The sequence below is a fragment of the Molothrus aeneus genome, chromosome Z, assembly GCF_037042795.1.
Source record: "Molothrus aeneus isolate 106 chromosome Z, BPBGC_Maene_1.0, whole genome shotgun sequence".
NCBI classification, from domain to species: Eukaryota; Metazoa; Chordata; class Aves; order Passeriformes; family Icteridae; genus Molothrus; species Molothrus aeneus.
In genome coordinates, this window is record NC_089680.1 from 13,749,638 (window position 1) to 13,769,806 (window position 20,169).

Below are 20,169 nucleotides of genomic sequence, written 5' to 3' on the forward strand. Positions count from 1 at the left end.
AAAATACTGTTAGGCCTTTAATGTCCCTTAAGTGCTCCAGGGCAATATTAAAAGTTTTTTTCTGTTAAGGAAGAGTAGTGTTTTCAAAATAATAGTAAAGATACTGATCTTCCCACTAGAAAGCTTTTGCACAGAGAACTTCTATTGTTCTGGGACAATTATTTCTGGAAAAGCTTGTATCACCTGTCTTCTCTATCTACCTGCTTTGCTATTTTCATGCTGTTGTGATTTGCTATCACTTTGATGCTAGTAATTCTTTTTATAGCAAGATGAAATGCAACGTGGGTACTGGTCAGAATTTGATCTTAGCTACATTGCTGACAATTCAGGGTAGGTTGGCCAAAATCACTGACAGATGCAGAGCTGTGAACAGAATCTGTTTGCCTTTTTCTATCAATCAGAGATTTCTTTTTGTCCATTTAAGAATATATTCTTTTCATTTTCCTGTGTAGAGAAATAGTGTTTCTCTTGGCCAACATCATGTTATTTTTCAATCAGTTAAGAAAAACGCTTGCTGCAGATAACAGTGTGATCTCCTGATGTGGGTAGAAGCGAAGCGTACTCTGTGAAAAATTGAGTGTGATACCTCATGTGTCTCTAACTGGCATGTAAGGCGTTATGTTTGTATGTCACAGGACAGCTAGTTTAGAGGATGCTGTTGAAAGCTTTACCCTCTCTTTACCATGGGAGAGATAGGAGAACTACTTTGCTCACTCTGGATCCAGTTCAGGTATAAAGCTGTCTTATTGTAGCCTTGAAGTCTGTGTAGCAAAGGTGTCTGAGCAATGTCCGCTCAGGGCCATGTATGATTTAACTGTCCCTGCTGCCTCTCCTTTTGAAGTCCAGGTTACAGAGTGATTTGGTAGGTAAACCTGCCTGTGCTGTCAGTTTCACCCTGGAGAGCATGATTTTTTGAAGTCTGATTTACATCACAGGCATACTTAAAAAGACTGTCCTGAGGTCTCTGGTGGCAGGTGACAAAACTGAGGTATTAATAAAAAAAAGAGCTGATAATGCAACCTGTGTGATCAATCCTGCGCTGTGGTCTGTGTCCTCAGAGGGATGAGCGGCAGCCAGGCTTCTAAGAAGGCTGTGTAGTCTGCCACAGCTGACTGCTGGCTACTTTTCCCATCTTGTTATAAAATTCATTCTGGTTAATAATTTGGTTTAAAACTATTTAAGTAGAACAGCCTGACATAGCTGGTCAGATACAGTATTGTGTCAGGAAGCCAAAAGATGCATTTGCTCCCAGTTTTCTGTCACGTTTTGTACCAGTCGGCAAATTGCCCATGCCTCCACTCAAACAAAATCCATTGTTAGTCCTGCTTGCTAGGAAGACAAATTGCTTGGAGAAGAGGCTCTATTTCAGGGTGGCTACGATGTCCAGATAGGCCATGGCCAAGGCAGGAACCCCTATTATGTACGGGTATCTGTACCATGTGTCACTATTACAGTGCAAAATGAACCAATGTGCCCTTGGATGATGACTCCCCTGCTCTCTGTGACCTGCAGTAGGTATGCTCATTAAAACCAGCTTTCATAGAAGAAATCAAGTCTTCAGAGGAGAGAGAGGGAGATGAGAGGGACAAGAAAGTTGATGCTGTTGCCTGAGTTAAGAGGATGAAATATGGTGAGATGTGGGATGTGGGGCAGAGCCTGGTTTGAGAGCAAAGGCACAGTGTTTGCGACTGATTTAAAATACAGCAGCAATTCTGTGAAGTGGCTCACATAAAGGTCCCAAATGTTTTGCCTGTCCTACATACCCATAGCAATTTCAATTACAGTTATCTGGGCTGAGCTACCAGGGCTTAGGGATCATCATGTGTGGGGACTTTTCACTCTCCCCAGTTTGTGACTGACCATGAACAGCAGAAGTGATTTCTTCTCTTGCTGGAATTGAACAATCCATGCCTTTATCCCAAGCCTCATGGGAGAAAATTGGAAAGCAGATAATGAATCTGTTTTTTCTCTTGTTTACTGAATTGTAAACGTAAAGAAATTCAGCTGCAACTGGAGATAGAATATTGCAAAAATTGTGTTAATGAGAAGAAAATAAGGCTTTTAGGTTTTAGCAAAAAGAAAAGCTGGGCAATTTCATGGGGTCATTTGTTCAGTTGCTTTCAAAAATGTGAAGAACATTCAAGAGAAGAGTGAAGAAAATACTTGAATAACATTAGCACTTTATTTCATAGCTACCTTGTTCTCTTGCTGATCCTTCACTAGAAGTAAAACTTGGGGAACTGATGGAGTTCAGAAAGTAGCAATGAAAATCATTAATGGGATGCTATCATTTGCTTTACTAGGAAAGTGGTTGCGGCTGATGTATACAAAGTGCTCTAAAAGGACCCGTTAGCATTATGGATGGAAATGAAATACTAAATAACATGATTAAGATTATTAAATTGCCAGGTAAAACAAAAACTAAGGTATGTCATATATTAGAAGGTAGAGTAGAGAGGTGAGGATTTAGTCACATTTATTAACTTTAACAGAATCACTTCACTACATACCTTGATTTTTAGAGGCAATGTTTCCAAAAGGTTAGGTTAAAAAAAGATACTTCTAATGCACTGCATAATGGTGATATAGGGCATCAAAGTTAGCATGAGGCACTAGAGAAAAAAGATGTGTCCAAACAAACTGAAGTAGACATTTGAGTTCCATAAAGCAAATGGGCACTGCTGGCATTTACTCGAATTTGTCAATTCTGGCCCTCTGACTGATACTAAATGAGTAATTTCACACAATAAGAAAATAAGATACTTTAGTTACTTCACTCATTCACCTGATTTGCTTGTGCAGCTGTAGCTACCTTGCCAATTGGCTGAGCAGTGATTCTCGGTAAGTAACACTCAGAGCAGAAACTCTTAAAATGTGGCAACATGTGTGAAACAGAGCAAAGGACTGACTTTCTGTAGCTGCACTATCCAGGCAAGTATTGTTTCATGACTTTAGTGGATCACCTACAGACTTCTTCCCTCATATTTGAAGACAGGTTACTTCATGAAATAGGATACTAAGGATTGTGCATGTATCCAAAAGCAACATAAATGCATTGCAGATTAGTTTTGCTGTTTCAGAAACCATGTTCACATACACAGTCTTGAAAGAAGGTGGGAGCAAAGCCAATGTAGAATTAACCACACTGAATAACATGCACATTTTCAATGAAGTCTTTCATGTATTCTCTGCTTTTCAAAAGTGAACAAGGGCCAAAACCAGCCACATCACTTGGATTTGCTATAATGAACTCCTGCTTCTCTGCAGTCTGAATCTAAGTCACTATCCTACACTTACCACATCATAAGAAACCACTAACCCTAACCATGAGACCAGTACATTCATGTCTCTACAATGTGTTCGTTACACTCACATTAATAAATGAATATAATGTTACAATGCCTGTGCCATTAAACAACACCTGTTCCATACAATGGAAACAAGGCACTCCGTCATTAAATATATTATCTTCTTAACAAAGAACTGCACAACTGTTTGGCTAGAACTGTGAAGCAAATGGTCTATTTACATATGAAAAGAAATTTGTGTACATTTGATGAATGACAGAATAATTGCTATATATGGCAAGGAAAATGGAAGTAAAATATTTTGTATACTCATTACTGTTATTGCAAGTAAGTTGGAAAGGCCTTGATGTAGCTGTGAATGTACCTTTCTTGACCACTTCAGCTAAGCAAAGCTTACACGGGCTGCTGGCAGCATCACAAGAATATGCTTTAATTCTAGGAATCTTACCGGAAAAGGTTGGGTACAATGTGTTCAAATCATCCCCTACAAACACACACACAAAATGGGTTTTATGCACTTGATTTCACAGCTCTCAGATATGGGTCTTCCACCACTGCACTTAGAAGTCTGGTCTGGATTTAAATAAATTCCTGAGTGTGATAATTTTTTTTCCTTTTTATTTAGTGAACATTCTTCTTTTTTCTTGTTATTCTCACTATACCTTTTAAAGCACTTACAATTACTGGTCTTGGCCCAAGATAAGCAACCCCAGCCCAAATCTCTGTGGTAGCAGTGGCAGAGCACCCCAAACTGGGTTCTATACCTCCATCAACAAGCTGCAGGGTAGGGAAAGAGATGTGATCAAAGGCTTTTAGACAAGATGCTAGATAAAGACAAGGGAAAATTATAATCTTCTACTTCAGTCACCTCTGCTACACACACATGCATGTACATACACAAATGGGAGGAGACTTTTCATTGCAAATTTCCCTTGAAATTGCTGCTGTCAGCAGTTATTTGGAGCTAAATACTAGGCGCAAGAGTAAAGATGCTATTCTTGCTGCAATCCAAATCTTACTGACCTGCTAGGAGGGGAAAATGGCAGCTTTGGTGCAATGCATCAGTGAAAAGGTGAGAAGTAGCAGGTGAAGAGAAGGACCTACATGGCTGGGGAAGAACAGTAGGTTCTTGATTTAGGAATATCCATGTTTAGAAGTGTTGATCTGATATGCAGAAATACGAAACCCTCACAGCAGAAACTGATGGCAGTGAGAATCATATCTGGCAAATATACAGTACTTTTGAGTACTGAGAATTTGAGCTGGCAACTCCACTGGCCACACAAATTAGCTTACAGTATAGACAAATTTAACTTTTTTCTCACTGAAACTCATCTTTTTGTGCATCTAAAAATGCTACTAATAACACCACACTTTTAGTAAATGTATTCAGGCTTATTTAAAGGGAAAATGAAAACCAAAACAGGAAACAATGTGAACATATTATGATGTAGAAGCCAGAAAAAAGCCCAAAAAAAAGAAAAATTCTCTTTTGCTTGTAGGGTTTGAAAAGCATGCAGCAAATGACACCTGAGATCTCATGCTGAATGAGTAGGACAAACATAAATATTGAGTAACTGCCCATTCACCTAAAAAAGGCAAGGTTCCAGCAGAATATCTGACCATGTTTTATATTTACTTGTCTATAGTTATGAAGTGTATAACTGAACTTGGCCATGGGAATTGAGCTTGGAGAGCATGGTGGGGGGGGGTCAATTAAGAGGCAGAGAAAAACCTTAATCCTGTTGCTTAATTTACACAGGTTCAAGGGCTTGATTTTGTGAGTCTAATTATTCTTTTCACAGTTTTCTTCTCCAGTGCAGTTCATGGGTATGGAAAACAACATGAACACTTTCTGAAAGACAGCTGGCACAGCTGGTTCCTCAGCACACATGATCACAAACCAAACCTCATACTGTCAGCTTAATCTTTGCTTTGGCTTGTTTATATTAGTAACCCATCAAAATATGTCAGCGTATACCAACCTCTTCTTCCATAAACACTTTTTCCCTCTCATAGCTGTTTTTTATATGCGCAGCATACTGCAAGCTGCATAAATATCAAGCTCCTTGTGGTACATAAGCATACCCAGGAAATAGTGATTGCCTGGTAAAGCATTTTAGGCTGGTAACTTGGGAACTCTGTAATGAGATCTTGCACAATGTTTGTTCACTCGTAGAAGATCAGAACGTTCCTTGCCAAACCCTCAACCTTTAAGTGGAAATAGGACATATTGCCCTTCCAAGAAGATACAGATAGGATGGTACAACTCTTCTGACATGGGCAGAGGCAAAGAGACTTAAAAGAAGCAGGTATTTTCATCTAATAAGATGTGTAACCACAATTTTCCTCTTCTTACTGACTCTTACCAGGAGTGCATTGTGTTTTGGAACATTTGTGCATTTGTGTTTTGGAACATAATGCATAGCAACCATGTGTGGTAAAGCAAGAAGACCTACCACTATTAGAGCTTTCATACCTGTTGAAAAGAACTACAGCTCATAATAATGTGATTTGATCTATTTTCAGTTCTTCACATTATTTTAACAAAGTACAGTTTCTCACAATCACAATGACACATTTGATATTTAAAAACATAGCATTTTATCAAAACTAGGAATTGTAGTATACCAGACAAATGCCCTAAATATGAGAAACTACTGTACTGCCTTTTTTTTTCTGGTGTTTTATTTCTATCTCCATTTATCTTTTCAAGAATATTGACAGTGGATAAAGCTGGTAAAAGAACAAAAGAAAAGGGCTGCTATTCTTCCTTCTTAGATTATCCCAAAATTCTGATCATCACATGATTTGTTGAAGCAAGTGACCCTAGGAAAAGAAACAGGCAAAAGAAAGATTTTTTGAAACAACAATAAAAAAAGTAATTTTTGAACTGTTAAATGATAAATTGGCCCATTGGATTTTTCAGAAGTGTCTCAGGTCCATTTGGAACAATCAAGTTTTAGTATATGGTCATGGATTAAGTAATGTTACATTGCGTTGAGATTAGTATCAGACTCGGTATACTATGTAAACTAAACTCCCACTGTCATTTATGTGTGCTTGTCACTATCAAGAATAATAATAATTTGAAAGAAGGAAATATTCAGTAAGTGGTTTAACTTTAAATGAGATCCACTGCCAGAAAAAGTTACAGGATAATACAGTTTCTCCTGAAAATGTTATTCTTCTTTTCTACTCTCAGTTAAACAAACTTTGTGGACCTAGTGAAAATACGTGGTTTTATTCAGTGGAAAAAGGGTTGGGTATTTTGTTTAACAATAGAAAACATTGTGTTTATTTCTTTAGATCAATGCAGAGATGCAGTATCACAAAGCAAGCAAACTCTTGTTGCTTTCTGGCATCTTTGGGCAGTTTTGCCTTAAGCAGACAGTTATTAGGTGATGAGGTAACTGTTAGTAGAAAAATGAACAGAAAGGATGTTAATCCTAAAATATGCCAAGGAAGCCAGCTAGAGCACAGAAGAGGCATTTTTGTCCTACTTCTCCTTAGGCCAGTCAAAACTGAAATCCCAAGATTTACATAGTGCAATATCAGATATGCTCAATGCATAGCATGGTCATAGTGCGGTAAGACAGCAGATGTTATGACAGACAGCCTTCAGCTGAGGTTGTCAGAAATTTATATGGCATCAAAGCATCCCCATCTCACCAGATGTCCTACTCCATGAGCCAGATAGGCACCTACAAGCTGGCTCCCTGGCTGGCTTTTTCTCTGGGGCCCCAAGTGAAAGACAAAGCTGATTAGCTTGAGATCCAAGCAGAATAGAGTACTAAGCAGAACTGATAAATTAAACTCATTTACATTCTTCCTGTAAAGATTCTTTCTTGAAAAGAAAAAGTTTCAGATGTGTTGTCTACTCCAGACATATTATTACACATCCCCCCCCTTCTTCCCCCCTACCCCAGTTTAGGCTTTCTGTTGAAGAAGAGGTATGTAGCTGGAAAAAGCTAGATCTAGACTTTGAATTACAGTGCATAATGTTGCTTTCGCAAGCAATAAAGACCAGGCACACCAAATTTGGAATGGAAACGACAGCGTGTTTCAACCTCTTACGACTCTTACCCAGCAACAGCCCACTTACAAGGCTGGCAGAAAAGAACACAGAGGATGACTACTTTAGAGCAGCATGCACGTGTCTGTCATTTGTAGAAAGTTATGTGTCTTATGTGGCATTGTCATGTACTATATTTTTCAGTCTTTCTCCCCTGTCATTTTTTTACTTGAAAAGGCAGATGACTATTTACTTTATTTTTTACATTGGATGGATGTAGGTAGTTTCTTTTCCCTTCCTGTTTCTCAAGGTTATTTAAATGAGATTCTAGTGATTTTAACAGACATGAGAGATGTGATATTGAAGTCCCTGACAATGAGGTCCTGCATTAGCTTCATTTGTGAAATGATGACACAACAGTGTTTTACACAGGCTGCAGCCATCCAGCCTTCTGAACAGGTCAAGGGCAGGTTCTATGCATTTGAAATTAATTCAGTTTTTCTTGTTTATTTTCTTTTGAACTCTCTTCTAAAGCTGTTTCATGGTTTTGATGCTAATGATGATAATGATGGCACTATTTGTATTACCCTGATACCACAAGCATGTCTTGGTAGGGCATATGTTGTACTCTAGCAATTAAAATGCCAGTCGCTAATGACCAAAGATAGCCTAGTGCACTAGCTAGTACTTTTAAAAGTATGTGTTAATTAGATTAATGAGATCATTTATCAAATGTAACCACAAATAAAATTCGTAAAAATATAAGAATTTCCTTACCCCCCCCCCCGCCCCGTACTTATGCACAGATACGTACTTTTGTACTCATACAGTCCCTAGTGATGTGATTCTTCCAGAGGGCACAGTGGTGGAATAATTGCTTAGATATCCATTTTCAGTTCCAGTAAAAGACAGTCTGTCTCTTAAAGGGTGGCAAGTAAACAGCTTTGAAAGATTTTTATCTACATTTTTAAAAAATAATTTATTAGGTTTTTCAACTAAGGAATTAAAAATCCTGACTGTTTTAATGCCAGCTTAAAAAGGGCTAGGAAAGCTGCAAATAGTATGTGCTGTAAATCTGTGCCATGGCAGAAACAATCAGAAGAGTAAAGAGTAATGATTAAACATTTAATCAGAAGCATTATACTTTGTTGTGTTCTCATTGTAGCTGCAGGAAAAGATGCTGTAACAGATCTTTAAATAGAAAACCTGAGGCTAAATTCTACTTCATCCATCAAAAGCAGCTGCTAGGAGATGACCTAATTTTAGTGGCTTATCAATTCCTTAGTGCTTGTTGGTTGATGTAACTTTGATCCTCTGATGCTAGATGACTTTTGTGCTGAATATAGCTAGAATTTAATGTGAATCTTTTGGATGGCTGCCCAGCCAAGCTGCATAATCCAAACAAAGAGAGCGAGCAGTACATGATTCAAGCTACTCACGTGTACAATAATACAAATATATGTATCCTGATTCCTTTGGGCAATCAGCTCCATGTCACCAAGCACATATTTCAAACACAATGTCCTTGTGGGGTTTTTTGGTCTGATTTTTTTTTTGTTTCCATTTTTGTAGTTTTTTTCCCAAACAATGCTCCGCTTTTCATTGGAGAAACAACACAAGATGCAGTGAGACTCAGCTGCTGCCAAGAAATAATGATAGAGTCAATAATTGCAGGACGTTTTTAATGAATGTTTTCCAAGCAAATCATTGCCATTTCAAAGGGCTGTTATTTCTATTTATGTAGAGATTAGCCTACACGTTATCAAGGAAAGGGAATAGTGATTTTTTTTAATCATTAGTTTTTGTAGCGTTTTTAACTCTTTTTTTTTAATAACAGAGAATATCTTTGTCTTTCTTTCTAGCTTACTCTTTATCTGGACTTGTTTTCCTTTTCCTTTCTCTCCTTCTCTTTTTGGCTCTTCACTAAAACCATCTGTGACACACATGCAAGTTGATGGGTGTGTGAGCAATGCTTCACACATATTTACTTGCCCTACTTGGCATTATTTGCTAGTCATTAAAGATTATGCAGGAGTTTTTCATGTCCCATTTTTTTATTCTCTTAGAAAATTAAGATAGGAATAAGAGTGTGTCAGGCTACTGGACAGATTTTTTTTATTTTTTTTTCTTTTATTTCTTGGAGAGACTGTGTCTAGAGTTTAGACTGGGGAGGATTTAGACTGGGAGGATTAGACTGGAAGGATTTCTGGGTTTTCTTCCTGGCACTGACAATCATGCATTGTGTGAGCTTGAGCCAGTCACTTAGGGCCTGTTTTTCACACTCCAGTTGAAATAAATGGAAACTGCATGTGCTCAGCACCTCTGCAAACCAGGTCATTTATCTCTTCTCCTTTCATTTATGCACTGATAAATATAACAATCTTTGCCTTTGCATATGCAAACTTGATAGAAGGATACAAATATGGGCAGTTAAACATGCAAATCCCTCATTTTGATGCACAACCATCCATTTCATACAACCAGGGATTTCCTACATTTGCCTTGGGTCCTTTTTGAAAAAATGGACCATAAATAAAAAAATCTATACAGACTTGTCAAGGAGGCACAACTGAAATCAATATATTTCTGTAGCTTCTTTTCTGTACTTTCACTTCTGTTAAAAATATTATTAGCTAAAATAATCATTTTAGCCTACTTATTACTGGATTAAACCATGTTGTCAATGTGCAAATGCCTTGGGCATTACATGCTAATTGTAGGTTATTACACAAGACTCAGTGTTAGCTGTTTGACACAGTTTGGGATTCTTAGGTGGGCTTAATTATCATTTCATAGTACCTGCATTTCTTCAGTGACAGTAAGGATGTCCAGAGTGCTATGCAGCAACTCAGGATTGCCCAGTGAAATGCCTATAGTGTCTCACTCTGCCCTCTGGACATATAGTAAGGGCCAAATCTGGTATAAAAAGCAGGAGAAAGTTTGTAATAAGCAGTCAGATTGACATCCGTTTTCACTCTGCCTACCACCACTCAAAAAAAAAAAAAAAGTAATAAGGACAAATTTCTTCAGTGGAAATTAGCATGTTCATTTAAATGCTACTGTTCCTGATATACAAATGTCAGTGGCTCATGGCCCCTGGCTTCTGTGTCCTGCTTATGCAGAAACTTGATGGAAGTCAGAAGCACTGAAGTCTTTCTTGAGTCACAAGGTATTGTCCTCCAGCTTCAATGCAATTCTGCTGCTTTAAAATGATCGAATTTTGGTGAACATAGCATTTTCAAAAATATAATATCCTCAGCTTTGTTGTGGAAAAAAGTTTAAATGCCCATGCTTTGCCCAAGCTCTCACAAAGATACCAGAGCATAACAAGGACATCCTAGCTGGGGATGGGCTTCAAATCTGGATCCTGCTTTGCAGGGACAATTCTCCTGTCTATACAGCCTTGTTAGCCACTTTCCCTGGAACCCCACAATGCTCCCTTTGTCATGGGATGGACAAGCCCATCACCCAGCTGAAAGGCAGATGGATACTCATATATCCTAGAGGAAGCCTTTTTGCCCAAGGTATTGTGCGTTCACATCTCTGGTGCCAGCATTGGCCACAGGCTGGGGAAATGCTTGGATTTTCCTTGCAGAAAGTACACACCTCTAGCAATGGCATAGAAGGATACAAAGAGTGCATGCAACCCTCAGCTTCATTTCAGGCTTCAGGAATTGCCCTGGCCAAAAGACTGGCCATGCTTGTGGCAGAACAAAGCTGAGTGCACCGTTTTTGGTTACTGCCCCAGCCTTCTGCATGTGCCACTCAGCTTCCCAGACTGAACCTGATAATTACAGAGTTGTGTGTAACCATGAGTTCACCAGGAGTCTTCAGTGAAATTGGGCCAGTTTAAACACCTATGACCCAATTTTGTTCTCACTGGACTGCAGAGATTATTAACGTCAATGGAAATAATCTTAGATGCTGTATAAGTGTCAGAGAACAAACAGCTGCTGTCTCTAGAAAGGAACTAGAGTGTATTTTGAGTATGGGGCTGGCAGCCAGGCATTCCAGACTCTTCATGCTGGCCTTGGGCAGATTCTGTATTCTCGCTGCCTTGCCATCCCCATGTAGCACAGACAGAATTGCTTTGCCTTCCTTCATTGTGGATGTGTGTGAAGATTAAATAAATCACCTGAAAATCACAAGCATTAAAGTCATATTTCTCTATACAAAATTCAGTAGCCTCTTGCTTCTAATCAGTCCCCTGGCTTCTGATGTTTTGGTTAAAAATTCGTACTGGTAGTATGTTTTTTGTTGCATTTATGTCCCTGTACTTCATTGAGGAGTTTGTGGTCCTTGTTAGTAACTAAGAAAGCTCCCACCTCATGTTCTAAAGATTAATTTAATACTTCATGGCAGTGAGTCAATATTGCAAAATGCTGGGCTTTACAACTGTCAGGACTATGTGAGCTGTTTGGGTTAATAGTGAAAGTGCCCTCCTTGCAGGGTGAGCTGCTAAGCAGCCTCCCCAACTGGCCCGGTTGCCTGGTTTACAGAGGAAGCCAGCTGAGGCAAGGATGGGCTGAGAACCCAGATGCATCTCATTGACCTGGATGTGGCAGCTGTACTGTTCCACCTCTTCTACCTGTACATAACCCACATTCTGGATATCTCTGGATGTGGGTTACCCTATCTGCTGAATATCCCTGTGCATTTTTCAACCCACTTGCTAAGTTTGTGAATACAATGCAAATGAGGCTGCAGTACTGTATATTACCTGGGTGAAAACAGGCTTTTAGATCCAGGAGTGTCATAGTTACAAGACCAGATGCGATCAAACGTGTGAAATGATCCCAAAATGTTCTTAGGAGGCCAACTTGTTCTACCAGCATGCTTGAACTTTTACATTTCAGCAGTGTGAAAGCCAGTTTAGACATGAATACCTTATTATAGAGACATCATCACTGAGTGTTACTAAATGATCACAAATGAGCAGTCAGAAATTTGAAAGCACTCAAATTCTGAAATGTTTATTTAATGGAATTGATATCCTAACTAATGCTTGCTACAGGTCAAGTGAAAAAATGCAGATACAAAAATCAAATAATAAAAATACATACCAAATTCTACCCGGCTTTTAGATTTTTATGCTTATTTTCACTTTACCCATAAAGTGCCATTTACAAAAGCTCATCTTTATAAACGCTTGTGCTTTGTACCACTGTAGTTGCTGTGGTGTGCTGAAAACTGAGTTTCCCCATCCAAAATACTATTTATTATTGCAATCAGACATTTGTGCATGGAACAGCAGCATAAAATACCAATCTGTCTTTCCAGAAATGAACAGAGACTTTAGGGCATTTCACCTTCTGAGGAAAAGACATATTCAAGAACTATCTGGACACAATCCTGTGCCACATGTTCTAGGATGGCCCTTCTTGAGCAGGGAAGTTGCACTGTGATCCTTTCTGACCTGACCCATTCTGTGACTCTCTGATGTGTGAATAAAGTACCAAGCAGCGATCACAAGTGTGCAGTCCCTGTGCTAGTAGTCCATAAAGTTCCACCTGTCTAACTAAATGTTTGGGAAATAATTGAGTAAAAAAATTTTGTTTGGTAGTCAAAAAGGGGACTCCAAGAAACACCTGAACTGCAACATGTGAAACCCATGACACTGGAAATACAGTGTTGGTGATGATCTTGATTTAACTGGAACTTAAGAAGCAAGTAATTTCATGGCTTTTGCTGTAAATGGTGTAAAAACCATCATCACCACTGCTTTGGGCCAAAAACCTAGAAGCCTGTTGTTCTTCCTGCTGCAATGGGGTGAAAACAAGAAGGGGCAAGTGTGCCCGACAAGAGCCAAAAGAGCTCTGGAGGCACCTGACTGAGGCTGTGAGACCTGTGGACAGGCACATCAAAGTTCTGCCTCAGTTTGTTATTCAAAATAGCTCTGCATGATAACCATGTGTGAACATGGTTAACCATGTGATAACAGGGAGTGAGCCCAGGTCTTCTTAGGTAATGCACCAGTTTCCTTACCTTTGTCTGATGTTCCAAGGCACAGAAGAAACTGGGAATGAAGAAATCTGTGAATCTGCCATAGCCAGTGTGATTCAGACAACTGTGAATTTTTCTGCTGTCCTGGTGGTATGCTATGTAAAAAACTCCTAAAATTAACAGTGCTGGAATTACAAGGGTTGTAACAGGTAGTTATCAGGTATAGGTTTTCAAAATTAATTTTTTTAATTTAGGTTTTTATTTTCTTGCCACTTAAGAAAATTCAGGACACAAGACCTGTGTTATTTAAGAATGCTCAGTGTCTTTTTTGGAAGGAAGACCCAGACTGTGCTACATTACCATCAATGGAAATGTGAGTTTGGAGCCTAATTCTTTTGCAGCAGGGGAGATTAGAGAATATTGTGAATATCATTTCAGTATATATACTGCATTTCCCAAGGGTATCTCATCAACAACAACTTCAAAAGTTACTTTTATGCCACTTCCACTCAGCTGACAAGAACACTTGACATTTTGAGAAGGTTTAGAATAGAAAACATTAGCAGTTCGTGTTGATCATGCAACTCATTGGCAAAACCACTACTGTTTAAATATCATGTTCAGTCATCGCTGGATTGCAATCTAATGAGCGTAAAAGATGAGTACTTCTCAAAAGTGACTTGTTTTGTAACTTTTACGGTTACAAACTTGCAAAATGAAAACTGTGGACTTTTATTTCCACCCAAATAGTACTTTCAAGGTCAGTGTCCTTTTGTGCCTTGGAAACACATTCCAAAGAGCTGTTAATAAAAAGTCAGGATACTGTACTTTTTGCTCAGTGAAGTCTCAATAGGAATTTTCATTATTATGAGCAGGATGAGTAATCTTGCTAATGGTATAGTGACCAAGTGTGTTCTAGCTTGTCTTTGAGCACTTCTAGCTTTACAGATGTATTCAGCCCATTTCAAGGAGTAGCATTCCAGGTGAGTCTCAAATAAAAGGAGATGTCCTTTGTCCTCTGTCCAATGTTCTCTGCCTTCCAACTGACATAATCATTGCATGACTTTTCCTCCAATTGAACCAACTAGTGTTTAAAATTCACTTTGGCATGGATCAAGGAGTGGGATTGTTGATATCTTTAACTTACTTGTTTATTTAACTTCCCAGTACATAATAATTTGTATAAAAATGACCTTCCCCTAAATATATCTGAGTGGCTATGTTATATTATACTAATGACTGCAACATGCAGAAAGCCAAAACAAATACTTTGCCAGTATCAACAGAAATTATGAAAATACAGTTTGCAGCAATGTATGAATTATTGCTGCCAGCTTGCAGCTCCCAAGTTAACTCCTGATGAAGTTATAAATTGTGACAATGAGTGCTGTTTCTATCTTGAGTAACAGTGTGGCCCAATTTCTGCTGTCATAAATGGAGACTAAATCCATTACAATTGGGTGGTTCTATTTCTGTCCAACTAAACTCAGAGTTATCCTTTCAACAATCAAATAACGATGGTGTGAGTTGGACACAGAACTACACAGTAATTTCTTTTGTGTGGTTTCAGCCAGTTCACGTACAGAGGTGGAAGATAACTCAGTGACTCAGTCTGGGAGTTAACTTTCACTAGGATGTGCAGTTCAGATCTTTGTTCACTAGCAAGGTGGCAAAAGAAATCTAATTTCAAGCTCCATTGGAAATTGAGGGGAAGCAAACAATATCTGAGAGATAGAAAGCAAGGAAAGGATAGTGTAAAAATTAATGAGAGATATAAGGGGTGGGGAGAGGAATGGAATTGTTTATCTGAATCCTCCCTAAATGTCTTCAGAGACTTCATTCCAGGCCATACTAGTTTTAGCTTCTTAAAAACACATCCTCCCTCTTGTTTTAAATAGGAGCAGGCTAGAATTAGAAGCACTTACCCAAGCCATCCAAGCTTTAACTTTCAGGGCTCAGAAAAAATGGGACCTGGAACTGAAACAGCTTTGGTTTGGCTTTTGCAAAGACCAAACCACCCCTTCCCTTTTCCCCTATATTTAGGCTAAAGCCTTAATCAGAGAACTAGCAGTGAATGTATAAAAACAGCACACACCAGGAGAACAAAGCACTAAACACTTAAAGAACAACTGCAATTCATCTGCTTCACTCTATGCAATGCGGACTTATGGGCTACTGAAAAGATAGTAGAACTGTTTCCACCCAGAAGTAATTATGAAAGGAAGCAGGACCTTTTGGGGCTGTATTGATGTAGTAGCAAGGTTGTCTCCACAGACTTCCACTGATGTTACATCCCAAATCCATCTGTGATAGATAGCTTACATCTTGGTTGAGGATATCTGAAAGTCTGAAACATTTTAAAGTATGGTATGTGTACCCTGTTTTACTTCATCACTTTTGCTTCTTTACGGGAGTAATCTTCACTCTGTGTGTTTATAGAAAGCTTGTGCTTCAGGTTAGAAAACAAGAATTGCTTTCATTGTTGGACTTCTTCCAAGCTCCATCATTAATTATAAATATATCTTCAAATCTTTTTTACACAATCTTTTGTTTGGAAACTTCACTATTTAAAGACCTGTAGCATCACAGTTTGCCAAAGGCCGTATTATCTGAGGGGAAAGAGTATCCAGGATAAAATGCTTTTCTTCTTTTTCCCCTTGTACAGTAATGCCTCATTACTGTTATTATTTGCAAATAGGATGATTTTTCTATTATCAGCATATCTCTTTACTACAGTGTCAACATAATAGCTATTAAAAGAAATAAATTTTAAACATGTTTTGCTGCAGAGGAGTTGAATTAACTCCCTGTCAACCTCTAGAATCTTTGGGACTTTTTAAAGTTATTTCCCAAGACTTTTAAAAAAGTTTCTAGAGCACAGAAAGCTTGCCTATTCTAATCACAATGAAAGCATTTTTAAATTAATATATTCCTTCTGAAGATACATCCACTAACAAAAAATCATGTGGAAAAAATTAAAGATATCTAAGAAAAATCCTAGGCAATCCTAGTGCATTTGTCATGAGATAAGTTTCCATTTTATGAGCATTCCACTGATCCTTTTCAGTCCTTTCATCTTCTTTCCTGTGTGTTTTGTTAGAGAATAGTTGCAAACTATTTGTCTTTTCCAGGTAGAATATGGAAGGGGTGTTGCACCTATCCCTGGAGTGTCTTGGCCAGAGTTTTTACTGAAGAGAATAGAAGTCATAAATACTGCAGATACTTTCATGCACAAGAAAAACTTGATGCTCTAGGACACATTTTGAAATAAAATTATTGCATAAAGTTTTAAAACTTACCTAACAGCAACTTCCTCACCATGGAAAACATCTGTACATGATGATGATGCATACAGAACTGTGATTCAGTATTAGTGTAATTTCCTGTAACAGACAGCCAAATTTTAGGACTCTGCATAGAAGACAAACATCTTCTGCTGACTCATCCTCATCTTGCTCCATATTCAGGTGTTACAGTATCTTTGGTCAGTATCACCTTTGAGTTAATACACATCTGTCCTGCTTTTATTCCCTTCTATGGAAGGAGTTTAGACACAACTTTAGTGAGATGTGAAAACAGGTGAAATTTCCACCTGCTGTTTTACACCCTTTTTCCTATGCAGGAAAGTCTGGGGTCTGGGTTGGGTTGGGTGGTTTTTGGGGTTTTTTTTACAGTTTGAGCTGTAAAAACATCACAGATAGACTCATGGGTGGGTATATATCCCATATATATTGCTGTAAGAACAGGTGGGAATAGCTGTGGGGACTCATAAGTTTTAGTGTTCCAGTGTTGGTGCCAGAAAATTACATGCTGCTTTTCCCCAGTCCATTTTAAACAGGAAGAGCTGCCAGAAGCTTACCCACTGTTTTCACATAAGTAGTATATGATCTGAGAGGTGGGGGTTTTGCGGCGTCACATCCATTCACTCACATCTCTGAGAGACAACCAAAGCCATTTGGTTTAACCTGGAGAGAGAGGCTGTTCAGACTCACTGGGGAAGGAGCTGCTGCTACCAGTAACAGACATGAGCTCCCTTCTCTGCAGATACACATTTGCTGGAGCCTGATGGATGGATCTGTTCATTTCTTGCTGGTGAATGCAAGGGCAGTGCACAAATGCTGTGTGAGACTACACAGTAGCACTGGTGGTAGGCAGACAGTAAAGTATAGGATTACCTGATGTCTTACCTTCTTGAGAAACTAAGATCACTAAAATGGGAAAACAGTTACTTCAACCTACAAGAGAATTGACACAGAGAAGAATTGTGAGATTGTTTATATTTCAAACAGAAGCAAAAGGGACCTCAGACATCTCTGCTATTTCTGCCTATCCTCTTTTTCTGCACTAAGTATAGGAGCATGCTGTCCTTCTGGCTTACAATGAAATTTCCTCTTAAGTGAAGCATTTCAATCCATGGTGGTGCCAGGGAACAGAATGTCTTGTAGAAGCAAAGTGTCATCCCAAGTGAAAAAATTATTGGATTTGGGGATGGGTGCTTCTACTGTTGCTGATGTGTCTTGGTGATTGAAATTTCCAGGGAGTGGAGCAGATCAGCTTGCTGGGGGAGCATGTGCCATCCTCTACTGTGCTGTTCTACAGGCAGAGAGGCTGGGAGAACTGCCTTAGAGCAACACTCAGCGACTTGCTTTGTTCCTAGAAAGAAGAACACCTCACCAAGGAAGGATACAAGAGTTTTTGGAAGGATCCTGTAGCAATCCGTGGACTGAGATTATGCACGCTATAAGCACGGGGTGAGGAGAGAGGAAATGCAAGATGCTGTTGAGTCCTGGCCTAAGAGAGGAAGAGTGTGTAGCAATATTAAATTCAGTTTGTCTCTGTGTGTAATGCTTTCTGTTGTGCTAGATAACTTCAAGAATTACAGACTGCCCTTATGAATAAACAAATCAGAGGACTGCTGCAGGCACACTGAGAGCACAAGATGTGTATGAGATGTTATATAGTAAGTAATGGGATGTTGTCTTCATGATATTGTGGCCACATGCTTTGCATGGAGCACTTAGACATTTACTATATGTAAATCCATTAGGAAAGACAATCATTCCCTCATACTGACTTTCTCCAAGCCAGTGCATTGAAAATAGGCTGTTTCCTGCTCCAGACATTCCTTTAGAGATGACAGGAACTCCCCCACCACAGCCTTAGTACAGGAACAATTTATGTTAATGCTTTCTTTTTGCTAAGAATTTTGCACTTTGGACTTTGTTGATGTACCGCTGCCATCTTAACACAGATCCCAATGTGATCTTGAATTTAGGGAATGGAAAATCCTGATAAACATCCGGGCTGCTGTGAATGCAAAGGACAAAGCCTTTGTAGTAAAATGTCTCTGACATACGCCCATGAGAAGTGTTTGATGTGCTGTAAAAGACATCTGCCTGAAAAAAAAAATTGTTTTTCCTCTTTGGCTTTGTTGAGCAGACTGTAGAAGTAAATGACACAAAGTAACCCTTCTTTTCCTCTCCTACTGCCCCTCTCTTTGTTTGATCTTGCAGTGATGTGATAATGGTGAGTCTGTAACTTGAAAGTAATTTCTGTAAAGACTTATACCGTGAACAGAGGGGTTTTTTATTTTCTGCTGCTAAAGGGAGATCAAAGTATGATCTAGAGATTAGACCTGTTTTGAGAGAGAAAACTGAGTGGCCTATTTCTACCTCTGTCACTGAATTGCTGCATCAAACTGAGCAAGTTACTTAACTTCTCTGTGCCCTGGACCTTTGCTGTGTACTGAAGCATTCAGCTCTTTCGCTAATAACAAACATTTTATATGGCTTAATCATAAATGATTGCCTGTGTGCTAATTAGCCACAGTCAGTGCAAAGTTTATTATACTTGTTTTCAACCTTTACACCAATTTAGGGAACGTGATGGCTGGTTTTGATTTCATTTTGGTCACAGCTTGCAGGAAGGAAAGGAAGAAAGCACTGAGATCCACAGAGGAGCTGGAGGCAATGACACAGACTGCAGGCTGATGGGAATTTCTGGGCTCAGGGCTGTACTTTACAAAAGATGCTGGGATCAGAGAAGCATTATTACAGTGCTTTATATTGGTCTGGATGAGTTTAAACAACCAGCTGAGCTACTAGCAGCAATGTACACAGTGCCGACCAACCTTCCAAATAAGTCCTGTGTCTCACACTGACTGTACTTGACTTTTGGTCACCAGGTTTTTTCTGTTGCTCAACCCAGTTCAAATAACACTAGCTGAGGTATGCTGATCTCCTCTTACAGCTGTAGTTTGGAGGTAGTGCTTGCTGGTGAGCTCAGACCAGCAAATGAATAAGTCAGGTCTGCAGTCTGCCAGTGTGCTTGCATCTGCACGAATGCACAATCTGCTGAAAAGCACTCAACTGCCCAAGCCCTTCAAATACCAGGGTAAAGCTGTGTCAACAGTTGTCTCCCTGACAACCTTCTGAGCACTCTTACACGTGGAAGAAATCAGTCAAAATTAGTCTATAAGGAAAAAAAAAACTTGTGGAAATCCCTCTGCTTTAGGCAAGGCTGCAGTTTTACCATTTGCAAAAAGAGAAAAATGTCAGGAGTGTCCCACTCTGTGGCAATACTGGAAGTCTAATCTGTAAGTACATGCAAAGGCAGTGTGATTAAATCAGAGGTACAGCATCAATACAATACTATTCTGTGCACAAAAGCAGCCTCACATCAGTTCTGCATTTTGTGCACGGGCAGACTAAGAGAAGAGGGTCCATGATTCAAAATGTCTACACTCCACGTCCCTGGAGAATCAGTAGGAGTTGAAGAAAGCTTCCAAATATTTTATGTGTATGTGAGGGAAAGAAGAAAGCTGCCTTCTCCCAAGGTATCAACAGGGAAACTGAGGAATAAAGGGATTAAAAAGTTCTGTGCATGGTAACACATGTTTGGGTT